A 12013-nucleotide genomic window follows, 5' to 3' on the forward strand; every position below is an offset into this window, starting at 1 on the left:
TGCACCACGTTAGTCCTTTCCCTATTTTCCGTCACCGGAGGTCTGACGCCGTTAGTGACATGGCAAATTTTGCCACGCTGGACACAGTAACGGGTATATGACGTGGCCTGAAGTTTGAATTGCTCCAATTTAGTCCTTACCCCCTTTTAAAACCTAAGTTCATCATCGGACCCCATCATCTTCTTCTTCTACCCGTTTCTCTCTGGTTCTTCGTCTCCTGCTCCCTTCCGAGTTGACCAGCATGATTGGAAGTGGGAGCCAGAGTTCCATGCGGTCTAACAGTAGGAGTTCCAGTCGAAGTAGAGCGTCGGCTGTTCCGCAGTGGTGTGGGTGTGGGTGCCGCCCTGTTCTTCGGTGGTCCACAACAGAGGCTAACCCTAACAAGCCATTCTTTGGGTGTCCTAACTACAATGTTAATGGTAAGAGGTGGTGTGGTTTGTTTGTCTGGGCTGACATTGGAGAAGAAGACCTGAGAGGAAGGGTAATGTCCACTGTGGATGGTGACCAAGTTAGGGTGGATTTGGCTTGGAGAATTGGGAAGATAGAAGCTGAAGTTAGAACCCAGAAGATGTACATTTTAGGTTTGGCTTTGTTTGTAGTTTTTGTTGTTGGTTTTATGTTGGTAGTAAAAGCGTGAAGATGAGTTTGTGTTACTGTATTCAGGGTGGAAGTGTATTAGGAGAAAGAAAAATTTTTCTTCTCAAATGTCATAGTTGTTTTCTGTCATTCAATGAAATAGCTGAAATAAATTGCAGAAAAATGCATCTGTAGTAGCATAATTGAAGCTGGAAGAAATTGTAACAATAAAAATATCTTTATCAATAAGTTTTAACAAAAGCATCATTGTCATATTCTATTCAAGTAGACTAAAATTCTACTGCCATAAATTCAGGCCAGAAAACAAAAAGCATCATTTACAAAAAACTGCCAAGTTTCATCTAAAGTAGGCAAAAACAGAATCAGGTACATCTTCATTTCTTCTTCCTTGGTGGCTTGAAGCCAGGTGTTGGGACAAATTTCAGGAAGTTGGCCATTCTTGAAGATGTCGCTGAGCTTGCTCCTTGTAGTGGATCCACAGTAATCGATCCTGATGGTGGTGTGGAGGACCTCCTTCTTGTCTGCAACTTGGATGGCCTCGCAGGTGGATCCTGTTTGAGTAGGACATAAATTAAGTTGAACGTGGACAACAATTTCGAGTATGATTTTTGAAACTAAATGCAACTACCTCTTGACTATGTTGGGACTGTTGTGCATCCGAGTAGTTTGGCTGGGAGAGGTCGATCTCAACTGGTGCAGGTGGCTGAGCAGGGGCTTCCGGAGCAGGTTGAGATGGTGCTTTTGGAGGAGGCTGAGCAGGGACATCTGGAGGAGCTTGAGTAGGTGCTTGTTCAGTGGGCTTTGTCTTAGCAGCAGCTGCAGCTGCAGCTGCATCAACAATAGCTTGAGCAACATCAGCTGCCTTTTTTTTTGGACAACCCCTCTTTGTGTGCCCCTTTTGTAGACAGTATTTGCAGGTAAACGGTTTTAGTTGTCTCTTTAGAGTCCCAGTTACCTTAGACTTCTTGCTTCCCTCATTACCCTCATCTGCATCCTTTCTCCTTTTCTTTGTTACTGGTCCTGGCTTCTTCTTTTTCTTTGGAGCTTGTGGCCTATTCTGGTCAGATTTTTCCCAATGAGATTGTCCAGGCAATGGATTTATGTAATGTGCATAGGTGTCTCTATATGCGTCCATGGTGAGCCACTTATGACAGAAATCTTCAGGCCTCTTATTCACCCTTGCGAGGGCTGCACACGCATGCACACAGGGCATTCCTGCACACGCATGCACACAGGACATTCCTGAAGGAATTAACAGTCATTAAAGTCATTAAAGTATTTAACACAGGTCTCTCGGTTAATAAAGTATTTAATTACCTGTTAGCATCCAAAATTGACATGTGCAGAGTCGCTTGCCCAAATCCACTACCATGTTAGTTGGATGACCATGAACTTCAAACTTCTCATACTCATCATCCCCTGTCCAGATTGGCATCCAACTTTTAGACTCCTTCCTGACCTTGTCCAACCTACTTTGAACCACTGGTGGTAGCTTTCCCACATGCTTGGCTAACTTAACTTTGTTTTTAGCGATTGTTCTCATGACAAACATTCTGACCTCCTCAAGTAGCGTGATGATTGGCTTGGCCCTTGCTTCCTTAATTCTTGCATTAAAGACCTCGCAAGCGTTATTGCAGATATTATCCAGTTTAGGAGCATGACTGAATGCTGACTTTGTCCAGGACTCCATAGGCCACTTGTTCAGGTAACTCCACGCCTCTTCATTAATTTTCTTAATCTTCTTCATATTGTCAGAGAAATCTTGATAAGTTGTTGATCGTGCGCACTCCCAAAGTAACCCCCTCAACTCTAAATCCTTCCACTGCTTGTTAAAATTTCTCCATAAGTGCCACACGCAGAACCTATGGTGGACATGAGGCATGACCTCCTGAACTGCAGAAAGCAGGCCCTGCAATGTGAATCAGATACAACTTGTGATATGTAATGGTCCCTTACTTACAACTCGTGATACATAATAGTCCCTGAGTTACACATTTTGATACATAATAGTCCCTGAGTTACACATATTGATACATAAAAGTCCCTGAGTTACACATTTTGATACATAATAGTCCCTAACAGCATAGTTCACAGACTGAAAAATAACAGTATCCTAAGAGTAAAATCATTCAGTTCACAGCATACAATTCATTTCACAGGACACTATAGACAAACAGTAAAGTCATTCAGTTCACAGCAATCGAAATCAGCTCAAGATACTTACATTAACTACCAATAGACAATACCGTTTCTAATACTACAACCTAATAGGAAAGGGCATACAGTAGAGATTCATATTTACCTTCTGCATGTCGCTCATGAAGCACCATTTGTTTTCTTTATAGTCTCCAAGGTCCTCATGGAGTAGCTCCAGAAACCACCTCCAGTTCTCGGTGTTCTCGACATCCACAATTGCCCATGCTATAACATAGATGTGATGATTTGCGTCCTGACCCACAGCGGATAGAATCTGACCTCCAGTTTGAGTTTTAAGGAACGCACCATCTAAACCAATAAGTCGCCTGCACCCAGCCTTAAAACCATTCTTGCACCCACTAAGACATACATACATCCTCTGAAAGATCACATTTCCATCTGGTTGGGGGATGGTTCCTATTCTAACTGTTGACCCCGGATTACACTTCAATAGAGTTTCTCCATAGTCCCTTACCATTGCATACTGGGCCTTCTCATCCCCATACACCACAGCTCTAGCGTCTGCCAAGGCTCTAGAAATTGAATTCCTATTTAGCACAAGATCACACTTGGACTTGAAGTATACAGCTGCCTCACATTGTCTGAAGTTAGGATATTTCCTAACCTTCTTCACTAACTTGCTAGTCAACCAGGCCCTATTTGCAGATCGGTTGGTTGCCTCTCTAGCACATGTGTGGTCGTCATTGAAGGTTTTTATCTGCCAACATGTCTCCTCGTGATCTCGTGATGCATATACCACCCACTTGCACTCCTCAGCCTTACAAACAGCCCTGCATCTCACAGCATCGTTCTTAATAAACTGAATCCTCCTACCTTCTTGAATTGTAAACTCTCTCACTGCCTCTCTAAACTCCCACTTTGTATTAAATTTCATCCCCACCTCAAGTTTTAAATCACCGAATCGAATACCATCTCTAAATACTGGGAATACATCGTCTGGCTCTTCTTCCGAAAATTCATCTTCCGAAGGAGGAGGAGTCTTCATTTCCTCGGAGTGCCAAGAGTTGGCACCATCAGACTCTGCGCCAGGATCATATGACTTGTCCAGATTTTCGTCTCCTGTCACAGGGACTTCTAAGAAACTTAAGTCCACATCACACTCCTCATCATCCACCACCAATGCATCATCATCATTTAGAAACTTCCTCTTGGACTTTGCTAGTCCCTCAGCAGATGCATGCTTCGACCTAAGCTCTCTCTTCTTGGTCTCACATTTTTTATCAACATCCTCGTCAGTTGAGCTATCATCTCTCCCAGGATCATATGAACTGTCTTCTGTGGTTTGTTCATCTTCCGAAGAAGACAACCTCAACACTTGTTTTTTCTTCTCATGTTGCTTCCTAGTCCCCACTTGTGAAGCAGACCTTGTGCAATAGGCTTTAGCTCTGATTTTGGGCTTTGACTTTGGTTTGGGCTTACACACAGAATTCTGGTTGGGCTTGGGCTTGGGCTTGGGCTTAGAGGCATTCTTCTGGTTGGCAGTGGCCTTATGTGATGATGTAGTATTGGCTTCCAGATTTGGGTTGACATTTGAATTGGGTTTCATTTTTGGGGGAATTGGAGGAGTAGTGGTAACAGGTTTTGCAGTAGTAGCTTGGCTAGGAATAGAATTGGGTGTGGTAGTAGGATTACTGCTTTGGGTTGTTGGGTTATTAGCACCAGGGTCTGTTGGTTCGGTGGTCTTGGGTGGTGAGGTATTATGAATTGGTTCGGTGTTCTTGTTGAATGGAGTCTCATCAGCAGGGGTGGTGGGCTCATTAGCTTGGTTTGGGGTTTCATCCTGTGGGGGTTCAGGGTCAGCTTCATCACTAACCTCTCTCAACTCATCGTGGTCACCCTCAACATACTCCACAACCTCATTTCCCTCAAGAATTTCTGGTGTTGAAACTGCATGCTCAAAGTAAACGTCAACCAGCCCCTCATTCTGTTCAGCCATGAAACACATCTCTCTCAACTCATCATCACAATTCAGAGCTCTTAATCCAATGTCTAAACTCCTCCCGGGCACATGCCACCAACATTCTCCTATCCTATCATATCCTAGTTCCTTATAATAATTTCTCACCCAAAAAACATCTAAAGTATCTACATCAATGTCCCCAACGCATGCCTTTTTATCAGGAGAATATATGGTCATCCCCTTTTCATCTTTCTGAAACTTCCCCCCATGGTGGAACATTATATCTAAGTGCACATCCATCTGCATGATTCACAAAAATTTCTTTTCAGCACCAGTCACACACAATGATCCCTATAAGATAGTTTTCATCAACTACATTCATACATTATACAAACATATATCAAAATAAAACAAATGTATCCACCATCAGAACAGAGCATGAAGACAAACCCCAAAAAAACAGTTGCAAACAACATCCAAATAAAACCCTAGCCCAAATTCCACTACAAACCTTAGGGAAGAACAACATACATAGCAATAAACTATGATCAACAACCATCAACGCATTCCCTAAAATTTGAAAAAATAAATTTTTAAATTCTTCACTTACCTCGGTGACGGAATAGAACCTCCTTCTTGCAGCTAAGTACCTCCTCAGACAACTGTTCAGTGTTTTCTTGTGATCAAGCAGTCTCCGGAATCCTATTGTTTACTCGTTCCTGATTTCAGTGAGTAACGGAGGAGAGACGTTTTTTCTCTGTGTCAGTCATGGAGGGGTTGAAGACGAAGAGTGAAGTCCAACGAGGGAGAGGCCAACGTTTTGTTCTCCATTGCACACAAACGACGTCGCTCAAAGGGGGATTTTAGCGCCAATCTATAAACGACGCCGTTTCCAGCGTGTCCAGCGTGGCAAAATTTGCCATGTCACTAACGGCGTCAGACCTCCGGTGACGGAAAATAGGGAAAGGACTAACGTGGGGGCTTCCGGCCTAATGGATACCCTGGTGCAAACAAAAAAAAAGTTTGCATTTTTTTACCATAGTTATTAGAACTGAACCGGTATTTGACCTGGTCATACGACTGGGTCACTGGGTCATTGGTTCAACCGGTGGGTCACTGATTAATTCGGTTGACCCGGTCATAATTAAATAAAAATATAAAATTATAAAATTAAAATTAAAAATAAAAATTAAAAATGTATGTCTTTATAAATATATTAATAATAATTAAATATTAATTTTTAGACATAACTAATGATGCAAAAAGAGATAATAAACTAATAATTAGACAAAATACTTTTTCAATTTAAATGAACAAGAATGAACTAAAAATAACACAATCAATAAATTAAATCCAAAAAGTGATCTCTTCATAGGATAAACTTGGAGTTAGACCAATATTTTTCTCATTTTGATTTACAAATTAACAAATTTAGCTCATTAATAATTTTCAACAACAAATTCAACTATGATAAATTTGAGTAAAAAAAATTTCACATTCAAATATGATTTACAACAAAAAATATCTAAATCATTATTTTAGCAACAAATTCAACTCTCAATAATAAATTCAAGGTGTAGTGATGATTTACAGCAATAAAATTGAAAAAGAAATAATAGGGCCAAAGGAAGCTCACCTATCTAGAGACCAACTGACGGCGATGGAAGCTAACCAATTGAACTGACGTCAGAAGTAAAAAGATAATAACAACCACCACCCGAGAGACCAGATGCTGGTTCCGTCTATTTTTGTCGTTGGCGAAGCAAGTATAGAGAAGGCGGCGACTAAACTTGAGACAGTGACAACACAGAGTGCAAGGACAAACTTGAGTCCAAGACTATTAGTGCGAGATCAAGAGAAAAATGAGATACTAGAAACGAGTGAGCTTGAATGTAACACAGACACTAACTGGGAGAGTGGTGAAAGAGCTTGAGCTTGAGGAAGAGAGTGAGAAGAAAGAAATTCGAGAGAAGAGAGACGTTGAGGGTTGGGTCATGGGTGATTAGCATCAGATTAGGAAATGGGGATGAATTTGTCTTGAAAATACACTGTTTTCGATAAAAAAAAATTAAGCATAATCCAGTTTAGGTCATATAAACCGACCTAATCATCCGATTTTATTAAAAAGAGCAACTTAACCTGATTAGATGATCGAATAATCGAATTTTTGATCGAGTCAAATTTAATAACTATGTTTATATCTTAATAAATAACATCAATTCGCTAAATGTTTATCCTGATAAATCTTTTTCACTTTGTTGCACATTGTAATTTATGTTAGTATATATTAAAATTAAATTTTTATTGATTAATAACAACAACAACAAAGTTTTGTCTCATTAGGTGGGGTCGGCTACAAAAATCAAATGACGCCATTGAGTTCCGTTATGTATCATGTCTACAGAGAGACCGTTTACATGTAGATTTCGTTTGACCACCTCATGGATGGTCTTCATAGGTCTTCTTCTGCCTTTCACCCCTTATCCACCTTCCATCTCATCCACCCTTCTAACTGGGTGTTCAGTCGGTCTTCTTCTCACATGTCCAAATTACCTGAGACGTGATTCTACCATCTTTTCCACAATGGGTGCTACTCCAACTCTCTACCTTATATCTTCGTTCCTTATTTTATCCAATCGCATATGACCACTCATCCATCTCAACATCTTCATCTATGCCACACTTAGCTTATGTTCATGCTCCCCTTTGGCCGTTGAACACTCCGTACCATAAAGCATAGCCAGTCTTATAGCAATGCAATAGAATTTACCTTTAAGTTTTAAAGACACTTTTTTGTCACATATAAAACCAGATGAACTCTGCCATTTTGACCAACCTGCTTGAATCCTATGATTTATATCCTGTTCAATCTCTCCATTATCTTGTATGATGCACCCAAGATACTCAAAACTTTTAACTTTTCGTAGGATTTTTTTCCAATATTCACCTCTATATTAGGATTTTTCCTTCTTAGACCGAACTTACATTCCATACACTTCTAGAGCTTCTCTCCATAAGTCCAACTTCTTATTTAAGTCTTCCCTTGACTCTCCCATAAGGACGATATCATCGGCAAAAAACATGCACCATGGCACAAGCTCTTGGATGTGCTCTGTGAGTATTTCCAAGACTAATGTGAAAATGTATGGACTTAAGGATGATCCCTGGTGTAATCCTATACCAATAGAAAATTTTTCTGTCACACTACCTTGAGTCTTCACACTAGTTGTGGCCCTATCATACATGTTTTTAATTGTACGAATATATGCGATCCTTAATTTCTTCTTTTTTAAAACTTTCCATAAGACCTCCCTTGGCACTTATTGTACGCTTTCTCCAAATCAATAAACACCATATGTAGATCCCTTTTATTACTACGATACCTCTTCATCATCCTTCTTAACAGGTATATCGCTTCGGTGGTGGATCTGCCTGGGATAAATCTAAATTGGTTCTCTGTTACTTGTGTCTCTTTTCTCAACCTCCGTTCCATGACCCTTTCCCATAACTTTATGGTATGGCTCATGAGCTTGATTCCTCAATAGTTTTCACAACTTTGTATATCCCCCTTATTCTTATAGATAGGTACCAAGGTGCTCTTTCTCCACTCATCAGGCATCTTCTTTTACCTTAAAATTTCATTAAAAAGCTTGGTTAACCAATTGATGCCTTTTCCTCCAAGACCCTTCCAAACCTCAATCGGAATATTATCATGTCTTACTGTCCTGTCATTTTTCATTTGCTTTAGAACCTATTTTACCTCAAAGTCTCAAATTGATTAATAAAATAAGGCAAAAATGTTAAAATTTAGGAAGAAATAAGAATTTTAAATTTTCAAAAAAATAAATATTTAAATATTTATTTTAATTTTTGTTCTTGCTGTTAAGAGATCTATCTGAGGTATAGCTCGTCGCAGAAGGGGAGATATCGTCCTGTCTTCTGCACGGATGAGTTATAGTCGAACTCCAAAGAATACCAAACGAGATGGGTACTTGTAAAAAATATTACGACGCTCATGTCAGTAATAATTTAAAGAAGATAGTGAAAGTGACTTAAGTGAGTATTATGTTTTCAGATGTCCTTTACCTTAACCTAATGTTACATTATATAGACTGAACAGAGACTAAGTATTTTGAATATGCTTTGTTAGCGAATCATAAACTATGGTTGTGGTAAGAACTATAGTGTGGTTACTGTGATATTCTCATTATCTGTTTTGACTATTTCATTGAGTTGTTGATGATGATGTGTAGTGAAGTCATCATGCTGTTATACTGAGTATTATCATGTTTTTGAGTTATGAGTCGAATTATATTTTTTTTGGGCTGAGATATAGGTTTCGTTGGCCGAGTTGTAGGTAATGGATCAAAACTTGTTCTCCGAGTAATAGGTGGTAGTTATCGAGTAATACAGAATGGACCAAATTGTGACGACCGAGTTATGCATTGATAATTTATGAATAATGAAAACTCTAACGTTCTTTTGACCTAATATCCAAATTATAGCTTGTAGCCGCCAAGTTATAGTGACCAAATCACAACCCCCAAGCTTGACCTGTTTATTGTTAAGAAAAGCAGGTTGAGCTTTTATAAAAATCGAATTATAACCCGGCAGAGTATATAAGAGTTACGATTATGTTTTAATTCAGAGATATGAGGATTTGCCTCCAAGACCAACTTGATAATCTTGAACATAAAATTGGGCAAACTTCTCTTTGAAAAAAGTGTTGCTTATATCGGTATATTTTTTAACGAGTTTATAGATGATTATTTGTTAGACTGATGCCGACTTATAGGCATCGATTTACTTTGACTAACTCGGACATATAATTATCGATTTGTTTAAAGTGATTCTGACTTATAGGTGTCGGTTTGTTTGGATTGATTCTTACTTATAGTTACCGATTTGTTAGATTGATTCCGACTTATAGTTGTCGATTTGTTGGATTGCTACCAATGTATAACTGTTGGTTTATTTTTGTATGCCAACGTTAATATTGATTTGTCGTAATATATGTAGTGTGTAGGAAAAATAGTAGTTAAACTAAAGGCATGAATAAAAAGAAAAAATGACGAAGTTAAAAATAATGTACTATTTATTGAGGATTATCCTCTTAACATAGAAGGTACATAATGAAGTGCCTTGTTAAAATCCCTCCAAGAAAAATCCGGTGTGAAAAAAATTTTATGAGTGCGAAAAAGAGCACATCTTCGAGTCCTGACTTATAACTTAGCTATGGTATAGCTTTAGAGAAGTTGCGTTCCAAGTACTAGATAGTTCTTTGTATAGTAGTGTTTGAAGGGTATAAGTCCCTTACCGATCACTTTGTTGTTTTGAAAAGGCCTTTCTGGTAAAGTTAATCTAAGTTAATCTATTTCCATTATCCAACTGCTTTTTCTCGGAGTTCTGCTAAAGTCGTCGGCTTGGTGACAACAATAGTCTCATGAAACTTGCTAAGGCAAAGACCACTCTTAATGGCATGGAGGTGGACATCGGGATTAAGGTTGGGGATCTCCATTACTATCTTGTTGAACCTCGTCATGTAGTTATGGAGACTTTCGATGTTGACCTTGTTTCATTATGCTAAGGTAATCGGAATCATGGACATAGATCTTGAATGCTATAAAATTGTTGGTGAAAAGGTTGGCCAGTTCTTGAAAAGTAGAGATAGAACCTGTAGGAAAAAGAACGATATAATATTAGGTCAGAAGCACCGTTAAGAAACATCAATGACTGAAACTTAGTGACATGTATGTTCAGGTCTCCGATCCCCTCGTATGACTTTAGAGTGGTTGGTAGAGTGAAGTTCTTTGACATCTGAAACTTCATAATTTTCTAGGAAAAAGGGTTTGTACGTCTTTTCAGCATCTTTGAAGGTGTGACTTCTACCAAAGTACGAGTTCCTGAGACATGTTCATCATCATTATAAGCATCCTAGCGATATTTCTTGCTATTTGGGTTCTTTTGCTGTTGTGTTAACAACTCAGTTTTCCTCTGGATCTCGGCCTTGAGCGCAGCATTCTTAGCTAATAACTTTGGTGGAGGATGAGGTGGAGTTTGCTCATCAGCCATGATCGAGATCCTAAAAAAAGGGGAATAACAAGTGGAAAAAGAAAATGTGGGGTAAAGTTAAGGTCAGCCCCACGGTGGCGCCAAATGTTCATGCTATTAAGAGATATATCCGAGGTATAACTCGTTGCAGAAGGAGAGATACCATCTTGTCTTTTCCACGGACAAGTTATATGCCGGACTTCAAAGAACACTAGACAGGGTGGGTACCTGCAAAAGGTACTCCGGCGCTCAAGTCAGTAATAATTCAAAGAAGATAGAGAGTGACTTAAGTGAATATTAGGTTTTCAGATGTTCTTTACCTTGATCTAATGTTACCTTATATAGACTGAATAGAGACTAAGTATTTTGAATATGCTCGATTAGCGAATCATAAGCCACGGTTATGGTGAGAACCACAATGTGGTTACCATGATATTCTCATTATCTGTTTTGACTATTTCATAGAGTTGTTGGTGATGATGACGTGTGGTGAAGTCATCATGTCGTTGTGCTGAGTGTTATCATGTTTTCGAGTTATGGGTCGAGTTATAATTTCTTTGGGTTGTGGTATAGATTTTATTGACTGAGTTATAGGTAATGGATCAAGACTTGTTTTTCGAATAATAAGTGGTAGTTATCAAGTAATACGGAATGGATTATATTGTGATGGCCGAGTTATAGATATAATGACCGAGTTATGTGTTGGTAATTTATAAGTTATAAAATTCCAACGTTCTTTTGACTTAATTTTTGAATTATAACTTGTAGCCACCGAATTATAGTGACGAGAGCAATGTTATTTATAACTTATAAGTTTATCTCTCTCTCTTTACAAGTGCTCTTATTACTTGTTAGTACCTTTTTTTTTAATTATAAACAAAATTTTTGAATGTTTATTGCAAGTAGTATTTATATTGTACTCCACCAAACTGTTAAAGGTTTTTTCATGTAAATGGGCCTCAGGCCTAATAAAAATCGTTTCAAAGAAGCTTATCTTTTAATCTGCGACCTCGTTGATCCAAGAACGGGAGGAAAAACAAAAAAACACTCCATCCGCCCTTAATTCCGCACATCGTCTCTCTCAGGAAGTCTCGCCACTTCACTGCCGCCACCTCCCTTCAGCCTTCAGCAGTTCGTTCGGCCTCCTCGAGTTCCCCTGTCGTCGCCGCTGCCAGCCTCCTCGATTACCTCGTCGCCACTGATCTAAAACACTGATCCGCCGTCTGCCCCTCGCGGCTTTCTGTTTCT

The sequence above is a fragment of the Arachis ipaensis genome, chromosome B03, assembly GCF_000816755.2.
Source record: "Arachis ipaensis cultivar K30076 chromosome B03, Araip1.1, whole genome shotgun sequence".
NCBI lineage: Eukaryota > Viridiplantae > Streptophyta > Magnoliopsida > Fabales > Fabaceae > Arachis > Arachis ipaensis.